Source organism: Choloepus didactylus, chromosome 7, assembly GCF_015220235.1.
Source record: "Choloepus didactylus isolate mChoDid1 chromosome 7, mChoDid1.pri, whole genome shotgun sequence".
Lineage (NCBI taxonomy): Eukaryota > Metazoa > Chordata > Mammalia > Pilosa > Megalonychidae > Choloepus > Choloepus didactylus.
In genome coordinates, this window is record NC_051313.1 from 65,389,989 (window position 1) to 65,412,212 (window position 22,224).

The window sequence follows — 22,224 nt, forward strand, 5'->3', positions numbered from 1 at the left end:
TGCACTTGGTGAAACCAGGAGTCTGCATTCTGAAATGAGCAAGTTGGCTGAATGTCCAGCAGCCATGTTGCCGTGTGCGGAAACTGTGGGTTGGTGTTTGGAGGCAGACTAGTTCTTTTTAAAAAAAAACCCAAGTGGCTGCAGACACGGCAGCGAGAACCACACAGTGAAGCGCAGCAGGAAAGGGCTGTGCGAGTGCCTCAATATCTGGTGTGGAAGATAGCCTTTCATGCACCCACTGCTAGTTGTCTTGGAGTGAGGAGGGCAGAGAAGAGCCAGAAGGGGAAAAAAACCACACCCCTTGCAGCCATTTTCCCGGTGGGCTGGGAACGCTCCTGCCTGGTGCTGGAGCCACAGCCCAGAGCTGCGCCATGGGACCCAGTGTGACGGGAAGTGTTTCTGGCAACACCGTGCACGTGCCACAATATTGGGCATGAACAACAGCCTTTTGTGTACCCACAGCTAATTGTCCCAGAGCTGGGAAGGCTGAGCTGTGTGAAAAGGGGGAAATTAACACGCCTATTCAGCCATCTTTACAGCAGGCTGGGAATGCCCCCGCATGGCCCGGTGGCCCAGGGCTTCCCTTGAAGGATGGCACACACTTGTGATGTAGCACAGCCTTCCCTCAGCAGAGGCCCTAGAAGGGCACGGCTGGGAAGAGGGACCCACTCAGAAAATCCAGGGACCCTATGCCAATATGAAGGACTTGTGGGTCAGTGGCAGAGACAATCTGTGGCGGGACTGAAACGAAGGCTTAGACTCTTGCAACAGCCTTAAATTTCCTGGAACACCTGGGAGTTTTGATTATTAAAGCTGCCCTGCCTCCCTAACCACTCAGACACATGCCCCACATTCAGGGCAGACAGTACCAACAACACACACAAATTGGTGCACCAATTGGACCCCACAATGACCAGACCTCCACACACCACAAAGACAAAGTTGGGGAGAACTGACTTGAGGGGAATAGGTGACTTGTGGACACCATCTGCTGGTTAGAGAAAGTGTATGCCACCAAGCTGTAGATCTGACAAATTATAGATTGGTGTCTGGATAATCCTTCATATCCTAAAAGAACCCTATCAAGTAAAGAAAATGCCAAGAGCTCAAAAACAACAGAAAATTTTAAAGCATATGATAAAACCAGACGATATGGATAACCCAAACACCCAAATCAAAAGATCAGAGGAGGCACAGCACTTGGAGCAATTAATCAAAGAACTAAAGACAAACAATGAGAGCATGGCACAGGATATAAAGGACATGAAGAAGAGCATGGCACAGAATATAAAAAATTGAAATTATTCAAAGCACGTTCTCTGACCACAATGGAATACAAATAGAAGTCAATAATCATCAGAGAATCAGAAAATTCACAAACACCTGGAGGTTAAAAGTGAGGGTGAAATGAAAACATTCCTGGATAATCAAAAGCTGAGGGACTTCATCACCAGTAGATCAGTCCTGTAAGAAATGCTAAAGGGAATTGTGCAGGCTGAAAGGAAGGGACAGTAAACAATTGACTGAAACCACATGAAGAAATAAAGATTTCCAGTAAAGATCACATGGTAAATATAAATACCAATACTACTGTATTTTTGATTTGTAACTCCACTGTTTACTTCCTACAGGATCTAAAATACATGAAGTACAATGATTAATCAGTGGTTTTGGACTCAATGTAAAATATGTAATTTTTGACAAGAACTGCATAAAGGTGGGGGAATGGAGGAGTATAGGAACATAGTTTACATGTCCTATTGAAGTTAAGTTGGTATCAAAGAAAACAAGATTGTTATAGACTTAATATGTTAAATTTAAGCCCATGGTAAACAGAAAGAAAGTATCAGAGAATATGATCATAGAGATGAAAAGTAGAGTATGGGTTACGAGAAGTGGGGGAAGGGGCAATCAGGAGTTAAGAAATGAGTGTAGGGTTTCTATTTGGGGTGAAGGGAAATTTCTAGTAATGGATGGTGAGAAGGTGATAGCATTGCAACATTGTGAATGTGATTAATCCTACGAAATGGAATGTTTGGGAGGGGTTGGAATAGGAAGATTTATGCTGTATATTTGTTTCCACAATTGAAAAAAAAAGACAGTCTAAATAGATAATGACAATTAAATGCCATAGATGATCCTGGATGAGATCTAAGAACAGAGGAGAAAAGGCTCAAAAGGACGCAATTGGGACATAAGAAAAAAATGAAATATAGAATGTAAGCTTTATATCAATGTTAAATTTCTTGAACTTCTTAACTACACTTAATGTGATTATATGCAGGAATATTCTTGTTCATAGGAAATGTATATGTGGATTATATTATTTGTTCAAGGATGTGTGCAACTTGCTCTCATATGTTCAGAAGACAGAGCAATAGATGATGGATGATAGATAGGGAGGGGAAGAAAGAAATGGTAAAGTGACAAAATATTAAAGTTGGTTGATCAGGGTATTGGTGGAGGGCGTTGGGGTATGCTGGAGTTCTGTGTATGGGGTTTGTATTATTTTTGCAACTGTTACTGTAAGTTTGAATTTATTTCAAAGTAAAAATTAAAAATTAAAAAAATAAAAGAAATAGAAAAGGAAAGGTAACGGGAGATGGGAAAAGAGAGCAAGCATGATGTCTTGACCAAGGTGCATTCTCAGGCAGATCAAGTTTAGGAAAAAATACCTATGGAAGTTGAGGATCTGGAAGTTGTTGTCCTAAAGCTATTCATGCCCCTTTAGCCCTAAAAAAGTCTTACAGTATCCCCAAGGGTACGTAAACCCTGTTTGAAGACTACTTCTCTACTTATAGAAGGTTTGGGGAAGAAGAATCCCCAATCATCTTTTTAGTACTTCAGGCCATCTTCTTGACAGATATATTTTACTTTGTATAAAAAATGATTTTTTCAGCACACTTTTTCAACCCACAATATTTAGCTAACACTTTTTCTTCTCATTTTCTTAGTCAGTCTTCAGAATTAAACCTAGACTTAAATATGTATAAAGTAATACAAAAAAAGACAACTTTCTTCATTTTAATATTCACTCACAAAAGCCCATACTCAACCATATTTTCAGATTTTCAGAACACTTCTAAACTAGAGAAGGAGTCATTATAAACTGTTATGGATTAAAAAACAAAAAACAAAACAAAACAAAACCAGCAAGGGAGATGGTGCAGAGCTGGGAGGAAACTTTGGCTGAGGATTTTCTACTTTGGGTTTTGCCTGAAGGTACAGTGACCACACTCCTAACCACTGCAATATATCGTGCTACCTCAAAATACAATTCAGAAAATAAACTTCTATAACCTGGGGCCAAAACTATGGTGGTAGGCAGCTTTAAGGATGACCCTCAATGATCCCAGCCTGGTATTCTAATACCCTTGTGTAATCTCCTAGACCTAGTGACTTGCTTCTAATGAATAAAATAGAATTAGGTCGAAGTGTGTGACTCAGAGATAGGCCATAAAAGGCAGCATGGCTTCCTGCCTCACTCCCTTTCTCTTGGCTCACTCGCACTGTGGAAAGCCAGTTGTCATGCCGTGAGGACACTCAGGCAGGTTATGGAGCAACGAACTAAGTTCTCCACCCAACAGCTTGTAAGGAACTGAGGCCTTACAAGGCAGGCTATGGAGCAGCCCCCTTAGCGAGGAACCAAGTTCTCCATCCAACAGTTTGTAAGGAACTGAGGCCTTACAAGGCAGGCTATGGAGCAGCCCCCTTAGTGAGGAACCAAGTTCTCCATCCAGCAGCTTGTAAGGAACTGAGGCCTGCTCCCAACACCTTATGTGAGTGAGTTTCTATTCCTCAGTCCCAGTTGGGCCTCGAGATGACGGCAGCCCTGGCTGACGGCTTGATTACATCCTCATGAGAGACCCTGAGCCAGAAGCACCCAGCTGGGCCATTTCCAGATTCCTGACCAACAAAAACCGTGAGATCATAAATATTTGTTATTTTAACCTGCTAAGTTTGGGGTTAATTTGTTATGCAGCAATAGGTAACTAATGGAGTTGATAAGGGTACAAACCTCTCTGTTGTCTTGGTCAAGACCAAAGAAAAATTTTAGAGAATCTAGAGCTAGGTATGTTATCCTTGTGCGTGTTTGAAGAAAACCTTTTGGAAACCTGATAACAGTCATGTAATCTCTTCCCAGAAAATACACAAATGTACACAGCACTTACAGTATAATTTCAAGGGATTCACAGTCTTCCTGAAGCACTTTCAGGGATTTGTGGACTCAAAGTTAGGAATGTGGTCTAGAGTAGTGCAAACTACTGTGCATACGCATCTTGTTAAAACACAGATTTTGATTTACTAGGTGTGGGTAAGGGCCCGGTTTCTGCTAATCTAGTAAGTTCCCAGATGATGCCGATGCTGCTGGTCTGTGGATCATACATCGAGTAGTAAGAGAAAAGAAAGGGTGGTCTGCACGTTCATTGGGGAATCATTCATAAATATTGATCTTCTCTCCAGAGTTTTGATAGAGAGGGACCAGCCAGCCATAGGTTTGAGGTTACATTCCCTGACATGAATCTGGGAAGCAGTAATTATTCAAAGTGTAGCGTCACATGCTTTAGCATTTTGTTAAACTGGCTGGCAGCACAATTTAGGGGCCTAATAAGGCATCTCAGTTCTGCCCAGAGATGGCTGAGGCAGCACCTTAGGGCAGAGTGAGATTATTCCCAAAAAGTAATGTTCAGTGAGCTCTAAAACACAGACGAATAAACTCTCATAAAGTCAAAGTTATTTACCCTAAACATGTCCAAAATTATTTTATCCTGGAAAAATGTTAAAGCATCTATTACCAAACATTGGCTTTGACCATACAACTATTTCAGTAAAGGACCTAGAGAACATGTAACTTTAAGAAGTGCAATTTCCTGGTGAGCATATTAAGCTACAGTGATTGTAAAATACAGATAAATGGATTTATGGAGTTTTAAATTATGAACTGGTTTAATGTTGGGTGATATTAAACAAAATTAATGACTTTAGTTTTATAATACTTGGACTCTAGCTCTTTTGTTGGAAGAAATTTGAGTGCAAGTTTCTCTGTTAAAGTAAGTCTTGGAGTGTTCGAATAGAGGCATGTCATTGACATAAAAGAGAATGTGTATCTCTCACTTCTTCACGGTGGGTTCATGCATCCAGATCAGCCAAAAGTGGCAGCAAATCACAGGGGCAAAAGCATAAACAGAAAGAGGCATTGCAGATTTCTATTTTCCCCCAATAAAAATTGCTAGCTGACTCATCAAGAAATGAATTTTTTTTTTTTTATAAATGTTAAATTTTCTTTCTTTAATATTTGCTATTTTTGTTATAGGCAGTACACGTAGAGTACACATTTCAAAAGTACAAATATGACAAAATAAGATTACCTCTTTTTTTTTAAATTTATAAATATATTTTATTATTTATATCCAAACTTTTAAATAGTAACTTTGCACAAGAACACATTTGTTCTGATTAGCTAAAGCTGCCAGTATGCAAAATGCCAGCAATGGATTGGCTTTTTTTTTTTTTTTTTTTTCTTACTGCATCTGATTGTTGATCTTATTTTTTTTTATTATTTTTTTTTAATCTTCATTTTATTGAGATATATTCACATACCACGCAGTCATACAAAACAAATCGTACTTTCGATTGTTTACAGTACCACTACATAGTGGTACATTCATCACCCAAATCAATCCCTGACACCTTCATTAGCACACACACAAAAATAACAAGAATAATAATTAGAGTGAAAAAGAGCAATTGAAGTAAAAAAGAACACTGGGTACCTTTGTCTGTTTGTTTCCTTCCCCTATTTTTCTACTCATCCATCCATAAACTAGACAAAGTGGAGTGTGGTCCTTATGGCTTTCCCAATCCCATTGTCACCCCTCATAAGCTACATTTTTATACAACTGTCTTCGAGATTCATGGGTTCTGGGTTGTAGTTTGATAGTTTCAGGTATCCACCACCAGCTACCCCAATTCTTTAGAACCTAAAAAGGGTTGTCTAAAGTGTGCATAAGAGTGCCCACCAGAGTGACCTCTCGGCTCCTTTTGGAATCTCTCTGCCACTGAAGCTTATTTCATTTCCTTTCACATCCCCCTTTTGGTCAAGAAGATGTTCTCCGTCCCACGATGCCGGGTCTACATTCCTCCCCGGGAGTCATATTCCACGTTGCCAGGGAGATTCACTCCCCTGGGTGTCTGATCCCATGTAGGGGGGAGGGCAGTGATTTCACCTTTCAAGTTGGCTTAGCTAGAGAGAGAGGGCCACATCTGAGCAACAAAGAGGCATTTGGGAGGAGGCTCTTAGGCACAACCATAGGGAGACCTAGCCTCTCCTTTGTAGCAACCGTCTTCCCAAGGGTAAAACCTGTGGTAGAGGGCTCAACCCATCAAACCACCAGTCCCCTATGTCTGTGGTCATGTTAGCAACCATGGAGGTGGGGTAGGCAAATACCCCTGCATTCTCCACAGGCTCCTCAAGGGGGCACTACATCTTTTTTTTTTCCTTGTTTTTCTTTTACTTATTTTTTTTTAACTTTCCCTTCTTTTTTTTTTTTTTATCATCATTTTATTGAGATATATTCACATACCACGCAGTCATACAAAACAAATCGTACTTTCGATTGTTTACAGTACCATTACATAGTTGTACATTCATCACCTAAATCAATCCCTGACACCTTCATTAGCACACACACAAAAATAACAAGAATAATAATTAGAGTGAAAAAGAGCAATTGAAGTAAAAAAGAACACTGGGTACCTTTGTCTGTTTGTTTCCTTCCCCTATTTTTCTACTCATCCATCCATAAACTAGACAAAGTGGAGTGTGGTCCTTATGGCTTTCCCAATCCCATTGTCGCCCCTCATAAGCTACATTTTTATACATCTGTCTTCGAGATTCATGGGTTCTGGGTTGTAGTTTGATAGTTCCAGGTATCCACCACCAGCTACCCCAATTCTTTAGAACCTAAAAAAAGGGTTGTCTAAAGTGTGCATAAGAGTGCCCACCAGAGTGACCTCTCGGCTCGTTTTGGAATCTCTCTGCCACTGAAGCTTATTTCATTTCCTTTCACATCCCCCTTTTGGTCAAGAAGATGTTCTCCGTCCCACGATGCCAGGTCTACATTCCTCCCCGGGAGTCATATTCCACGTTGCCAGGGAGATTCACTCCCCTGGGTGTCTGATCCCATGTAGGGGGGAGGGCAGTGATTTCACCTTTCAAGCTGGCTTAGCTAGAGAGAGAGGGCCACATCTGAGCAACAAAGAGGCATTTGGGAGGAGGCTCTTAGGCACAACCATAGGGAGGCCTAGCCTCTCCTTTGCAGCAACCGTCTTCCCAAGGGTAAAACCTGTGGTAGAGGGCTCAACCCATCAAACCACCAGTCCCCTATGTCTGTGGTCATGTTAGCAACCATGGAGGTGGGGTAGGCAAATACCCCTGCATTCTCCACAGGCTCCTCAAGGGGGCACTACATCTTTTTTTTTTCCTTGTTTTTCTTTTATTTATTTTTTTTTAACTTTCCGTTCTTTTTTAAATCAACTGTATGAAAAAAAAGTTAAAAAGAAAAACATACAATAAAAGAACATTTCAAAGAGACCATAACAAGGGAGTAAGAAAAAGACAACTAACCTAAGATAACTGCTTAACTTCCAACATGTTCCTACTTTACCCCAAGAAAGTTACCTAATATAGCAACATTTCTGTGAACTTGCTCCTACTATACCCATCAGAAATTAACAGACCATAGTCATTCCTGGGCATCCCCAGAATGTTAAATAGCTTATCTGTTCTTCTTGGATTATTGTTCCCCCTTCCTTAATTGCTCTCTATTGCTAGTTCCCCTACATTCTACATTATAAACCATTTGTTTTACATTTTTCAAAGTTCACATTAGTGGTAGCATATAATATTTCTCTTTTTGTGCCTGGCTTATTTCGCTCAGCATTATGTCTTCAAGGTTCATCCATGTTGTCATATGTTTCACCAGATCGTTCCTTCTTACTGCTGCGTAGTATTCCATCGTGTGTATATACCACATTTTATTTATCCATTCATCTGTTGAAGGACATTTGGGTTGTTTCCATCTCTTGGCAATTGTGAATAATGCTGCTGTGAACATTGGCGTGCAGATATCTGTTCGTGTCACTGCTTTCCGATCTTCCAGGTATATACCGAGAAGTGCAATCGCTGGATCGAATGGTAACTCTATATCTAGTTTTCTAAGGAACTGCCAGACTGACTTCCAGAGTGGCTGAACCATTATACAGTCCCACCAACAATGAATAAGAGTTCCAATTTCTCCACATCCCCTCCAGCATTTGTAGTTTCCTGTTTGTTTAATGGCAGCCATTCTAACCGGTGTTAGATGGTATCTCATTGTGGTCTTAATTTGCATCTCTCTAATAGCTAGTGAAGCTGAACATTTTTTCATGTGTTTCTTGGCCATTTGTATTTCCTCTTCAGAGAACTGTCTTTTCATATCTTTTGCCCATTTTATAATTGGGCTGACTGTACTATTGTCATTGAGTTGTAGGATTTCTTTATATATGCAAGATATCAGTCTTTTGTCAGATACATGGTTTCCAAAAATTTTTTCCCATTGAGTTGGCTGCCTCTTTACCTTTTTGAGAAATTCCTTTGAGGTGCAGAAACTTCTAAGCTTGAGGAGTTCCCATTTATCTATTTTCTCTTTTGTTGCTTGTGCTTTGGGTGTAAAGTCTAGGAAGTGGCCGCCTAATACAAGGTCTTGAAGATGTTTTCCTACATTATCTTCTAGGAGTTTTATGGTACTTTCTTTTATATTGAGATCTTTGGTCCATTTTGAGTTAATTTTTGTGTAGGGGGTGAGGTAGGGGTCCTCTTTCATTCTTTTGGATATGGATATCCAACTCTCCCAGCCCCATTTGTTGAAAAGACCATTATGGCTCAGTTCCGTGACTTTGGGGGCCTTATCAAAGATCAGTCGGCCATAGATCTGAGGGTCTATCTCCGAATTCTCAATTCGATTCCATTGATCTATATGTCTATCTTTGTGCCAGTACCATGCTGTTTTGGCAACTGTGGCTTTATAATAAGCTTCAAAGTCAGGGAGTGTAAGTCCTCCCACTTCGTTTTTCTTTTCTAGAGTGTCTTTAGCAATTCGAGGCATCTTCCCTTTCCAAATAAATTTGATAACTAGCTTTTCCAAGTCTGCAAAGTAGGTTGTTGGAATTTTGATTGGGATTGCATTCAATCTGTAGATGAGTTAGGGTAGAATTGACATCTCAATGACATTTAGTCTTCCTATCCATGAACATGGAATATTTTTCCATCTTTTAAGGTCCCCTTCTATTTCTTGTAGTAGAGTTATGTAGTTTTCTTTGTATAGGTCTTTTACATCTTTGGTTAAGTTTATTCCTAGGTACTTGATTTTTTTAGTTGCTATTGAAAATGGTATCTTTTTCTTGAGTGTCTCTTCAGTTTGTTCATTTCTAGCATATAGAAACATTACTGACCTGTGTGCATTAATCTTGTATCCCGCTACTTTGCTAAATTTGTTTATTAGCTCTAGTAGCTGTATCGTCGATTTCTCAGGGTTTTCTAGATATAAGATCATATCATCTGCAAACAATGACAGTTTTACTTCTTCTTTTCCAATTTGGATGCCTTTTATTTCTTTGTCTTGCCGGATTGCCCTGGCTAGCACTTCCAGCACAATGTTGAATAACAGTGGTGAAAGCGGGCATCCTTGTCTTGTTCCTGATCTTAGAGGGAATGCTTTCAGTCTCTCACCATTGAGTACTATGCTGGCTGTGGGTTTTTCATATATGCTCTTTATCATGTTGAGGAAGTTTCCTTCAATTCCTACCTTTTGAAGTGTTTTTATCAAAAAAGGATGTTGGATTTTGTCAAATGCTTTTTCAGCATGTATTGAGATGATCAATTGATTTTTCCCTTTTGACTTGTTAATGTGTTGTAATACATTGATTGATTTTCTTATGTTGAACCATCCTTGCATGCCTGGAATAAACCCCACTTGGTCATGGTGTATGATTTTTTTAATGTGTCTTTGGATTCGATTTGCAAGTATTTTGTTGAGGATTTTTGCATCTATATTCATTAGGGAGATTGGCTGGTAGTTTTCCTTTTTTGTAGCATCTTTGCCTGGTTTTGGTATTAGATTGATGTTAGCTTCATAAAATGAGTTAGGTAGTGTTCCATTTTCTTCAATGTTTTGAAAGAGTTTGAGTAAGATTGGTGTCAGTTCTTTCTGGAAAGTTTGGTAGAATTCCCCTGTGAAGCCATCTGGCCCTGGGCATTTATTTGTGGGAAGATTTTTGATGACTGATTGGATCTCTTTGCTTGTGATGGGTTGGTTGAAGTCTTCTGTTTCTTCTCTGGTCAGTCTAGGTTGTTCATATGTTTCCAGGAAATTGTCCATTTCCTCTACATTATCCAGTTTGTTGCCATACAGTTGTTCATAGTATCCTCTTATAATTTTTTTAATTTCTTCAGGATCTGCAGTTATGTCACCTTTTTCATTCATTATTTTGTTTATATGGGTCTTCTCTCTTTTTGATTTTGTCAGTCTAGCTAGGGGCTTGTGAATCTTGTTGATCTTCTCAAAGAACCAACTTTTGGTGATATTTATCCTCTCTATTGTTTTTTTGTTCTCTATGTCATTTATTTCTGCTTTAATCCTTGTTATTTCTTTTCTTCTACTTGGTTTAGGATTGGTTTGCTGTTCATTTTCTAGCTTCTTCAGCTGATCCATTAGTTCTTTGATTTTGGCTCTTTCTTCCTTTTTAATATATGCGTTTAGTGCTATAAATTTCCCCCTTAGCACTGCTTTTGCTGCATCCCATAGGTTTTGGTATGTTGTGTTCTCATTTTCATTCGTCTCTATATATTTAGCAATTTCTCTTGCTATTTCTTCTTTAACCCACTGATTGTTTAGGAGTGTGTTGTTTAACCTCCAGGTATTTGTGAATTTTCTAAGTCTCTGATGGTTATTGACTTCTAATTGTATTCCATTGTGGTTAGAGAATGTGCTTTGAATAATTTCAATCTTTTTAAATTTATTGAGGCTTGTTTTATGTCCCAGCATATGATCTATTGTGGAGAAAGTTCCATGAGCACTAGAAAAGTATGTGTATCCTGGTGATTTGGGATGTAATGTCCTGTATATGTCTGTTAAATCTAATTCATTTATCAGATTGTTTAGGTTTTCTCTCCTTATTGGTCTTCTGTCTGGTTGATCTATCTATAGGAGAGAGTGATGTGTTGAAGTCTCCCACAATTATTGTGGAAACATCAATTGCTTCCTTTAGTTTTGCCAGTGTTTCTCTCATGTATTTTGTGGCACCTTGGTTGGGTGCATAGACATTTATGATTGTTATTTCTTCTTGCTGAATTGCCCCTTTAATTAGTATGTAGTGGCCTTCTTTGTCTCTCAAAACATCCCTGCATTTGAAGTCTATTTTATCTGAGATTAATATTGCTACACCTGCTTTCTTTTGGCTGTAGCTTGCATGAAATATTTTTTTCCATCCTTTCACTTTCAGTTTCTTTGTGTCCCTGTGTCTAAGATGAGTCTCTTGTATGCAACATATTGATGGTTCATTTTTTTTGATCCATTCTGCGTATCTATATCTTTTAATTGGGGAGTTTAATCCATTTACATTCAACGTTATAACCGTGAAGGCATTTCTTGAATCAGCCATCTTATCCTTTGGTTTATGTTTGTCATATTTTTCCCCTCTGTCTATTAATATCCTTTATTGTACCCATACTGAATCTCTTTAGTACTGAACCTTTCTCCAAGTCTCTGTGTCCTTTCTTTGTTTCTCTGTCTGCAGGGCTCCCTTTAGTATCTCCAGTAGGGCAGGTCTCTTGTTAGCAAATTCTCTCAGCATTTGTTTGTCTGTGAAAAATTTAAGCTCTCCCTCAAATTTGAAGGAGAGTTTTGCTGGATAAAGTATTCTTGGCTGGAAATTTTTCTCACTCAGAATTTTAAATGTATCGTGCCACTGCCTTCTCGCCTCCATGTGGCTGCTGAGTAGTCACTACTTAGTCTTATGCTGTTTCCTTTGTATGTGGTGAATTGCTTTTCTCTTGCTGCTTTCAGAACTTGCTCCTTCTCTTCTGTGTTTGACAGTGTGATCTGTATATGTCTCAGAGTGGGTTTATTTGGATTTATTCTATTTGGAGTTCACTGAGCATTTATGATTTGTGTATTTATGTTGTTTAGAAGATTTGGGAAGTTTTCCCCAACAATTTCTTTGAATACTCTTCCTAGACCTTTACCCTTTTCTTCCCCTTCTGGGACACCAATGAGTCTTATATTTGGACATTTCATATTATCTATCATATCCCTGAGGTCCATTTTGATTTTTTCAATTTTTTTCCCCATTCTTTCTTTTATGCTTTCATTTTCCATTGTGTCATCTTTGAGGTCACTGATTCGTTGTTCAACTTCCTCTAGTCTTGTACTATGAGTGTCCAGAATCTTTTTAATTTGGTCAACAGTTTCTTTAATTTCCATAAGATCATCCATTTTTTTATTTAGTCTTGCAATGTCTTCTTTATGCTCTTCTAGGGTCTTCTTGATTTCCTTTATCTCCCGTACTATGGTCTCATTGTTCATCTTTAGTTCTTTGAGTAGCTGCTCTAGGTGCTGTGTCTCTTCTGATCTTTTGATTTGGGTGCTTGGGCTTGGGTTATCCATATCGTCTGGTTTTTTCATATGCTTTATAATTTTCTGTTGTTTTTGGCCTCGTGGCATTTGCTGAACTTGATAGGGTTCTTTTAGGGTTTGTAGACCAATTGAAGTCCTTATCTCTAATTTATCAGATCTACAGCTTCGTGGAGTACACTTTCTCTAACTAACCAGCAGGTGGCATCCACAAGCCACCTGTTCTCCACAAGCCAGTTCTCCCCTGCTTAGCCTTTTTGGTGAGTGGGGGAGTGAGTCTTGTGGGGTCCAATTGGTGTACCAAGCTTGCGTGTGTAGTTGGTGTTGCCTGCCCTGTATATGGGGCGTGTTTCTGGGCAGTCAGGGAGGGGGGGTGGCTCTAACAATCAAATCTCCCTGGTGATCCTAGAGTTTTAAAGCTGCTGCAATAGTCTAATCCTTCAGTTCAGTCCTGCCACAGTTTGTCTCTGCCACTGACCCACAAGTCCTTGGTATTGGTGTATGGCTCCTGAGACTTGCAAATGGGCCCCTCTTCCAGGCCGTGCACCCCGGGTCCTCTGTTGAGGGATGACTGTGCTATGTCACAGGTGAGTGCCGTCCCCCCAGGGCAGTTCTGGGCTGCTGGGCTGTGTAGGGAGGCTCCCAGTCTGCTGAAATGATGGCTGAATGGGGCTTTGTTAATTCACACTGCTCTACCTTCCCAACTCTGGGACAATCAGCTGAGGTTGCAGGGAAGGCTAATGTCCACGCCCAGTTTTGTGGTGTGTGCCTGTTATTTGAAGCACTTCCGTCATACTGGGTTGTCTGGGGCAGTTCTGGGCTATGGGGCTGGCGATGGGCAGGAGTGTTTCCTGTCCCAAGAAATGAATTTTTAAGCTAGCGCAATTATATATGCAGATTCCAAATGAGCACAAAAAACCAAAAAAAAAAAAAAAAACAAAACAAAACAGGGATATCTATTTGAGTTCATGTAGCTTAATTAATAATTCCTTCCATTCTCAGAGTCAAAGGCAAAGAAAGATGGATAAAAGCCAAGAAAATAATTATGTTATTTGTGGCAGAGACAGTAATGTTCACCAAATAGACTATTTGGCCTCCTACATTTCTCAGTCTCTCCGTAGTTAGGTAAGCCCATGTGTCTACTTTTGGTCGGTGAAATCTGTGCTATATGCCATCCTTGGGCTAAGGCAGTATAAGCCGATATATAATTTCCCGTTCTCTCTTTTCTCCTGATGAAGGAAGCTATGTGTACCAGATGGAGCATTTACAAGTTGGTGGGGCCTTGGTCAGCCTGGGTCCCTGAGTGACTGTCTGGAGCAGAGACTCCTGATGATCTGTGATGAACACGTAGTCTGGGCAAGAAATAAATCTTCATTATGGAAAGTCATTGAGATGTCAGGATTAATTTCTTATCGCAGTATAAGATAGTCTGTCTCAATAAATACCTTTTTGTAATGGATCTCTCTTCAAGACAATAGGAGAGTTTAACAAGGTTTTATAGGGAAATAACTTCATCTAAAGAATGCCTGCACCTCATGGTGAAAATTGGTTTGAGAATCCCAGCATCAGTTTAAAAAACATGAGACCGACATACACTTTAGATAGAAGGTGTAGTAAGTTAGTCAGTTAAAGACTTACCCTTTGAAAAATGTGATTAAATTGTTTCTAGATTTATATGTATAGAGTTAATGAAGGTGAACAAATTAACATGCATTCAAAAGATTGTTTAAGGTTTAAGCAATTCTAGCATCAGAAAATCTTTTACTATTCCTTTATTCATTTAGATTGAATGTTACAGTCAATATACAATATAGGAGAACAATTCTGACACCCAGTCAGAGCGCATCCTGGGATGTGTAAAGCTAGGGTGTATTAAATCCAAATGTTAGCTCTACCGTTTCCTGGTTCTCTAAATGTCTTTTCACTCATTTGTAAAATGGGTTAATAATTCCTATCTTTCAAGGTTGTTAGGACAAATAATTATGGTAATCTGATACATAATAACTGCTTAGTCTGGTTTCTTATCCTCAGAAATCACATAAAACTGTGATGATGATGATGTTGGTTTCATCAAGCATGATCTGAGATCCCACAACTTAATTCACAAAATTCATACTTTGAATAATTTGCACTTCTTGTAGGATCTGATAGTCAAACCCAAGGCTTGTTGTAATCCAAGGTAGGTTTGTGTGGGTGTGTGTTTATGCTCATGCACTATTTCTTTTCTCTTCTTTTTTCCTTTTTTTTTTTTTAAATGAGATTAAACCATTTATATGGGGATAAGAAGCCAGCAGCATCTTCCAGTTTTTTCAGATGTCTCATTATTAATTGTGGGGTTTTGACTCCCGAGGTCTTTATCAAACCACTTACAGGGAGAGAATCTGGTTTGCTGGGAAAGAGTAGCAATTATGTGGTCAATAATCCAATGAAAAGAGGTAAGAGGAGCAACCTTATTTTTTGAAGCTCCAGTGCTGGATTTTAGGGGTCATTGTATAGCAAGAAGCCACCCACAACATAGAGAAGATTCATAGTCACTTTACTCCTTCCAGTGTCTTACTATTTATCATTCAATCCCAGGTATAACTGGGTTCTGGGTAAACTATATAAAGGAATGAAAAAAAGGAAAAATAATCACTCTAACCTAGTCCAAATGTTCAATTGGAGAGAAAGCAGGGAGGAAATAAACATGATACCATATGTAACTATATCCAAGGTAGAAATACAGCCATCGTTTTTCCTAGATTTATCTTACCTGATACCTTTCAGCACAACCAGGTTCTGTGCATAAGTATATTTAGTGAGAACTTTGCTTTTTAGATAAATATGTCTCTATCTTAAAGACTGACCAGCCAGAAAGCTTAAGATAGGACTTCTTGGGTAGATAGAGCTCTAAATAGCCCACAAATCCACTACGGGCTGCTTAAAATAAATAAAAGATAGGAGGGCATAAAAGAGAAGCCATAAATCCAAAAAACAGAATAGGCCTGCATTTGGGAAATGTAAGTGTTAAATTACTGCAGACAAAAGAGGAAAGTGTGACTAATTCACCTTTATTTCTGATAGATTTATTTTCCTTGAAATATGAAGAGGTTAAAAGCTCTAAAGGTTCTCTGACCAGATAAATTTTTGGCCCTCTAGATTTTGTTTCATGTTTTCTCTCCTCTTTTCTTTCAGAGGACTATTACAATTTATAATTATATACTTATTTGTGTTTGCATAGTAATTTTCTCCCCTATTCAACCATAAGCATTATGAAAGCAGGAGTCATATATATTTTGTTGACATTTATGTTTGTTCACCCATCACTATTGTCTGTGTGAACAGGGTCTGGTACATGATAGACATTCAATAAAAGTCATTGAATAAAGATTGATGTTATAAATTTTAGGTCTTTTTCAAGTATATGTATTAAAATCCCCCAGGACAGTCAACATATTCATTCCAATAATGAAATCTTAGCTATTGAGGACTACACTCAAGGGAATTTAATAGGTTAAACAAATAAAAATAACTCCTAACTCTTGACCCTCTTATGTAGCTCAGAACATAGGCACTACTAATGGGTTGCCTTGGCCATAGGAAATCAATCTGGACTGTTTCTGACTGAAGCTGCACAAATCATAACCATGCCCCCTGGCCATATTTAATTGGTAAATTAGTTTTATATTGCTGCTGCAAAAAAATTGCCACAAATTTAGTGACTTAAAACAACATGAATTCATTATCTTATAGTTCTGGCAAGCAGATGTCCGAAGTCAGGCTCACTGGTATAAAAACAAGGTGTTGATAGGTCTGCTTTCCTTCTAGAGACCCTAAGAGAGAAACCATTTCACTGCCCTTTCCAGCTTCCAGAGGCTACCTACAGTCCTTGGCTCATGGCCCCTTCAACCATCTTCAAAGCCAGCAACATAGCATCTTCTTTCCTCCTTGACATCTGCTTTTACCCATACATCTTCTCTCTCTGTGTTTCTCTTTCTTTCTTTCTCTCTCTCATCCTCCTGCCTCCCTCTTATGAGGATGCTTATGATTGCATTTTGAGCTTTCCTAGATAATGCATGTCTTCCTGTCTCAAAATTCTTAACTTAATCACATCTGCAAAATCCCTCTTATATGTAAGGTAACCTATTCACAGGTTCTGGGGATTAGCATATGGACATCTTGGGGGGTGGATATTATTCAGCCTATCACAATTGGTCCAGTGGTAAGAATCTGACCTGAGTCAGACCAGAGTCCTTCTCCTGGAATTTTCCCTCTGAAACCTGCAGAATCCTGCATGATAATGGAAGCTCTGAGATATGAGGTTTAGGATCCATCTGTGGTCATATTTTTTGAGTTGTGAAGGTGGCTCCTATGAGGAGGAAAGAATGGCAATCCCTGGAAGAATGAGGCTAAGATGAAAATGGAGGGGCCTTTCATGGTTTGGTTACATGAGACACCCCAATCTCATTCAAAAAAATTCCACTTTTACCTAAACTAAATTGACAAACTAGAATACTTAGACCAAACTAATACACTTAGCACTCAGTTAAGCTCTTGCTACAAGTAGGGGTAGCTCACTCCAGTTCTTCTAAGCCAAGGTGATAGAGATAAAATTTGCACGTTTGACAAGTTCACACACAAGGCAGAGTGAGGATGATCAGCAATTCAGATGAACCAGGAAGATACTCAAGATCAAGCACTGGGAGAATGGAGGTGACAAAGAGGTAAGGTTACTGAGAGCCAGTCTCTCAGTCAGGAAAGCTTAGAAAAGATCTGATGCTTCTGCCAGTCAGATTATAAGACAATGGGGTAGCCCTGTCATGGGACCCAGGAGGATATCCTGTACAAATTTTTCCTCACTTCTCTCTGGCAGATTTACTCAACTGTCAAGGCCTAACTCAAAATCTTGTCCTCTGTGAAGTCTTCCTTGAATGTTTCTTTCTTTCCTTTTCTTCTTCTCTCACTTTTCCAGAACTAATTGCCCCATCTTGTGTGTTTCCATATGTACTAGTGTTATCCAGAGAAACAAAACCAACAAGATACACACACACACACACCCACCCACCCCACACACATATACACACATAATATATATGTAAATATTATATAAGATATATGTGTGTGTGTGTGTATATATATATGTATATGTACATATATAATATATGTAAATATTATGAGATTTATTATAGAAATTGGTCATGTGACCATGGGGAGTGGCAAGTTTGAATTCTATAGGGCAGGCCCCAAGTTGGGAACGTTGATGCATTCCCCAGGAAAATCTGAAGTAGCGATAGAATTTCTGATTGCTGAAATCATCAGTTCTCCCTTTAAGGCCTTCTACTGTTTGGATGAGACTTCTCCTATTGCTGAAAGCAATCTCCTTTGTTGACTGTAAATGCAATCATCCATACATGCAAACAACTGACTGATGATTTAAATCCATGAAATACCCTTATAGTAACAATCAGGCCAATGCTTGTTTGCCCAAACAACTGGACACCATAATCTAGCCAAGTTGACACATGAACTTAACCATCATACCCTAGTACTTTGAGCATCTTTCTATTGATGCCTTTAAAACATAGTATGCTACATTTGGTCATTTTTCTTCCTGTGTCCCTAACTACTTACCTTAAATGTGAGTTCCTTTAGAATGAGACATGCTTCATTCTGCATCAAGTACAATGCTATATAAAGAATATGCAATAAAATCAGTCTTTACCCCAAAGGAACTAACAGTCGAGTGGGAGGCTGAACAGCAAGTCTTTGTATATGGTACAGTGTGTGGTGAGTTCCATGGCAGGAGCATGAATGGTACTGTGGAAGGACTCATGGAGATGCCTCATTCAGCAGGAATGGGCAGGTCAGAGATGATTTCCAGAGAGCTGATGCTTGAGCTGAATCTAGAGCATAAGAAAAGTTTTAGGGCATTCAAGGAAAAGTACATTCTGGGCAAAGTCACAGAGGCATGAAAGAAAATGGCAGATTTAGTGTGTGACAAGTAGGATGATGTTATTGGAACCAAAACTTTCTGTAGGGGAGTGATGAGAGATGCAGTTAGCAAGCTTAACAAGAGCAAAATTGAAAAGGTCTTACGGGTCATGCTAGGGAGTTAAGATTCTGTTTCCAAAAGCAATTGCAGAGTGCCTGGCACAGAATATTGACCACCATGTCGCTGATGGAGACTGCTCACAATCGATACAGAAATCAAGAGGCATGTTCACAGAATTGAAATTTGGCAATGGGACTGTCACACTGACATCTTTGCTTTGAGAGAGAAAAATCAATGTTAAATGACTAAATTTTCACCATTTTTTAAAAATCAAAGATCAAAGATGTGAATATAATTGCATAGCTGTGTATAAGGGGGGAAGTAAAATGTAAATTGGAAAGCTTGAAAAAATATACACTTTATACTTACTTGGGAGCTCTTCTATATTCCTAATACACTAATTGCTAATAGCAAGGTTCTTAGCTTGGGATCTATTGATGAGCTTCTTAGGGTTCTGAAAATACTGTGACATTTTAGGCAAAATTTTGAGCACGTATTTTAAGCATTTTCCTAAGGAGAGGAGTTTTGGGTTTTTATCTGATTCAAAACAGTCCTTGACTCCAAAAATATTAAGATCCCCTGACCTCTAACAACTAGAATAATATAACATGAGGCAACATTGTTTAGACATTGTATTTGGATTATGCTGGTAATGGGAGTTTCTTTTTGGGAGGATGTAAAGTAGGCTAACACCAGATGCTTGAATAATCAAGTCTCAGTGGTTCATCATAATAGCAGTTATTTCTTGCTTGTCTCCCAGATCAATGAAGTCAGGAGTGGGGTGAGGGAAGCAGGGGCTGTGCCCCACAGTTGTGGGAAAGACTTCTGCTCACAGTCCTTTAAGGATCAGCCTCCTTCCATCCTGTGGCTCTGCTGTCTTCAACATGTGGCCTCAAAGGCACCATCCAGGAAGCACAAGGGGGCAAAGAGAAAGCACATGGGGAAGGTGCATTCTTCTTAACTGTCTTGGTGAGGAAGCAATTTATTCCTTCTTCTCACGTTCCATTGGCAAGAACTGGTCATATGGTCCCACTACTAGGTGCAAGGAAGTTCAGAAATGCAGTTTGTCTGGGTGCACAGGAAGAAGAAATGTTTTTGGTGAGAATCTAACCAGTCTCTGCCATCGGGAGCTCTAAAAATGGGTTGGATTCTTATCTGTTGGCATGGTTTTGGTCTAGTTCTAAATGAAAAAATGAATTGAACTAGATATCCTTTCTCAAAGAACTTCTCATGATTGTGTGCAATGGATTTAAAAAAATGGGCCCTTTGTTTTAAAAAAAATGTTTTAGGGTAGGATCACAACCTCAAGAATTCTCTGATTCATTAACCCAACCTTCAAAGATGGACATCTACCCAATGACTCATATGGAATGTAAGCTAGGGATCTAGGACTTGCACATGAAGAGAAAGTTTTCTCCCTTATACCCCATTAGCACACTGAGAATAGACAATGGTCTTTTGAGGCTTGGTATACTTTGCTGTCAAAAAAATTTTCACTTTCTGCTTGCATTCCGATAAGCTCTAAAATATTAGTCCAGGAGCTCGTTAACTCACACTGTAGAACAAGTCAATTCCAGAGAGGAGCACAAAGATCAAATTACATAGATCATCTAAGAGCTGGAGCATATTAAAATACTTTACTTTTCAAAGATATTTTTCAAGTGACTAATCATATAGAATTTTGCTAATTAAACAGCCAATTTAAATGCCAACTCTACTAACTGGATTTTGAGTTACATTTAATTTTAATTGTTTCTCTTCTCTAAAAATATATGAGCTTTTAAATTTTAAATCCACAATTTCTACAGCAGTTACTCTCCCACACAGTCAGCTCCAACAGCCGCAATAGCAAAAGTAAAGCTTGCTGAAAGTACAGTTTCCCAATTTTAAGGTTTTTTTTTTTTTTTTTTTAATTCATCTGTTGAACTGTTTAAATTAAGCCTCAGTAGAGTGCTGAGTTGACTGTAGATCCAGCTGATAGTTTGGCTGCAAGCTAGTCAGAGACCCTGATTTGGAACCATCCAGCTAAGCTGTTCCCAGATTCCTGATCATCAAAAACCACGTGAGATCATAAATCTTTGTTCTTGTAATCTGCTAAGTTTGGGGGTAATTGGTTATACAGCAACAGATAACTAACAGACTGAACAAAGATATAGACTTGAAGCTCAGGGGAGATGTCAGGGCTGGAACAGAGATTTCATGTGAAGCTATGAGAGTGGATGCGTTTTGCAAGCTGTTTGTTTTAGACCAGAACTTCCAACCCTATTTCTGGGACCACATCCAGAGGGTCTCTCATTATTTTAAAGGATATAAACCATCATTAAAACAAAATTAATTTAAAAAACACAGGACATATACTCAAATAATGATAGTATTGTCTCAATTCTCTGAAGTCTAAGAATTGATCTTCATATGGGTTTTCTCTATGTCTTTATCGACAAACTCTTATTCTGTATTTTGTGGTAATTTGCAGTCATATACAAATTCTATTCCTCTTCCTCCTCTTTCTTTTCCTCCTCTTTCTTCTTCTTATGGAACCAAACTTTAGTGTTGCACAGTGACTCAAGTTCAAACAACTCCCTTGAGAATGGGCTTGGAGAGCTGATTTTGGTGGCAATCTGATATGGTTTAGGTGGCCTTGGCATCTGATTAGGCATATAGAAAGATGAAGTGGGAAAACTTTTACTATCTATTCCCATTCTCCAGCGAGTTGTTTGCCCCCAACTCCTACAGGGTAAATTTTTCTTGGAGATGTGAGTGTGGGAAATGTGTGTGTGTGTGCGTGTGTGTGTGTGTAGAAGGGGCTAGCGGGTAATGGATGATCAAAGCTGCTTCCAAAATGCTAGAGAAATGTGGAGGTACCTTTGTGAGAGGCAGTCTCCCACTATCTGAAAAATGTCTGGGACTTTCATAAGCCCCAGTGACGTCTGGGCAGCATTTAGAGTTTGAGATTAGACAGAATATTTCCATCCTCTAATTCAGCCGGTGCTCATGGGTAGGAGGTGTCAATTAGGATCAGTTTGTAACAAGGTCTCCCTCTTTCTCCCAAACATATTTTCCATTGAATAGCAGCTAGGATTTTAGGTCAGGCTAACTGGCACTGCTGGCCCCTCCTTGTAGGAATCATGGGATTCTTGTTACTTACCCTAAAAGTCTAGTTCAAAGGAAATCTACTTTGCTTGATGAAAGTGACTCTGATTCCCTCCCACCAAGTTCTTCACTGTTTCTAAAGCAGCATGTGGTCACTTACACAGTCATAGATGGAGAATATGTATAGATTTCTGAATGTAGTACCCTAACCTCTCACTGCAAAGGAGGCAGCCCCATTAGAAAGGAGATGCTTTATAAAGGCAAACCTGTGTGACTTTGAATATCTCCTAAAACCTCCCCTGCAAAATCAGTGTTGGAAGTTCTTTTGGGCTTCATTTTCCCCCTGTCATACTTCACTATAAATATAACTGAACCACCCAATCAATACAATTGCTTCTCTTTTGGTTCTTGCACAAAACCCATTTTTCCCGG

The 22,224-nt window shown here is 39.2% G+C and overlaps 1 protein-coding gene across 2 annotated transcripts in view; it reads left to right on the forward strand.

Moving 5' to 3' along the window:
* The first annotated feature begins 3,528 nt into the window (after window positions 1–3,528).
* Window positions 3,529–22,224, forward strand: part of CGA (glycoprotein hormones, alpha polypeptide) — a 38,272-nt gene continuing 19,576 nt past the window's right edge. Inside the window, exon 1 of one of the 2 annotated variants that reach the window (XM_037843845.1) lies at window positions 3,529–3,922. The gene's annotated coding sequence lies outside the window, so the exon portion shown is untranslated. Of the gene's footprint in view, window positions 3,923–20,659; window positions 20,765–22,224 lie in introns of those variants that run through there. The other variant, XM_037843847.1, reaches the window with a different exon arrangement.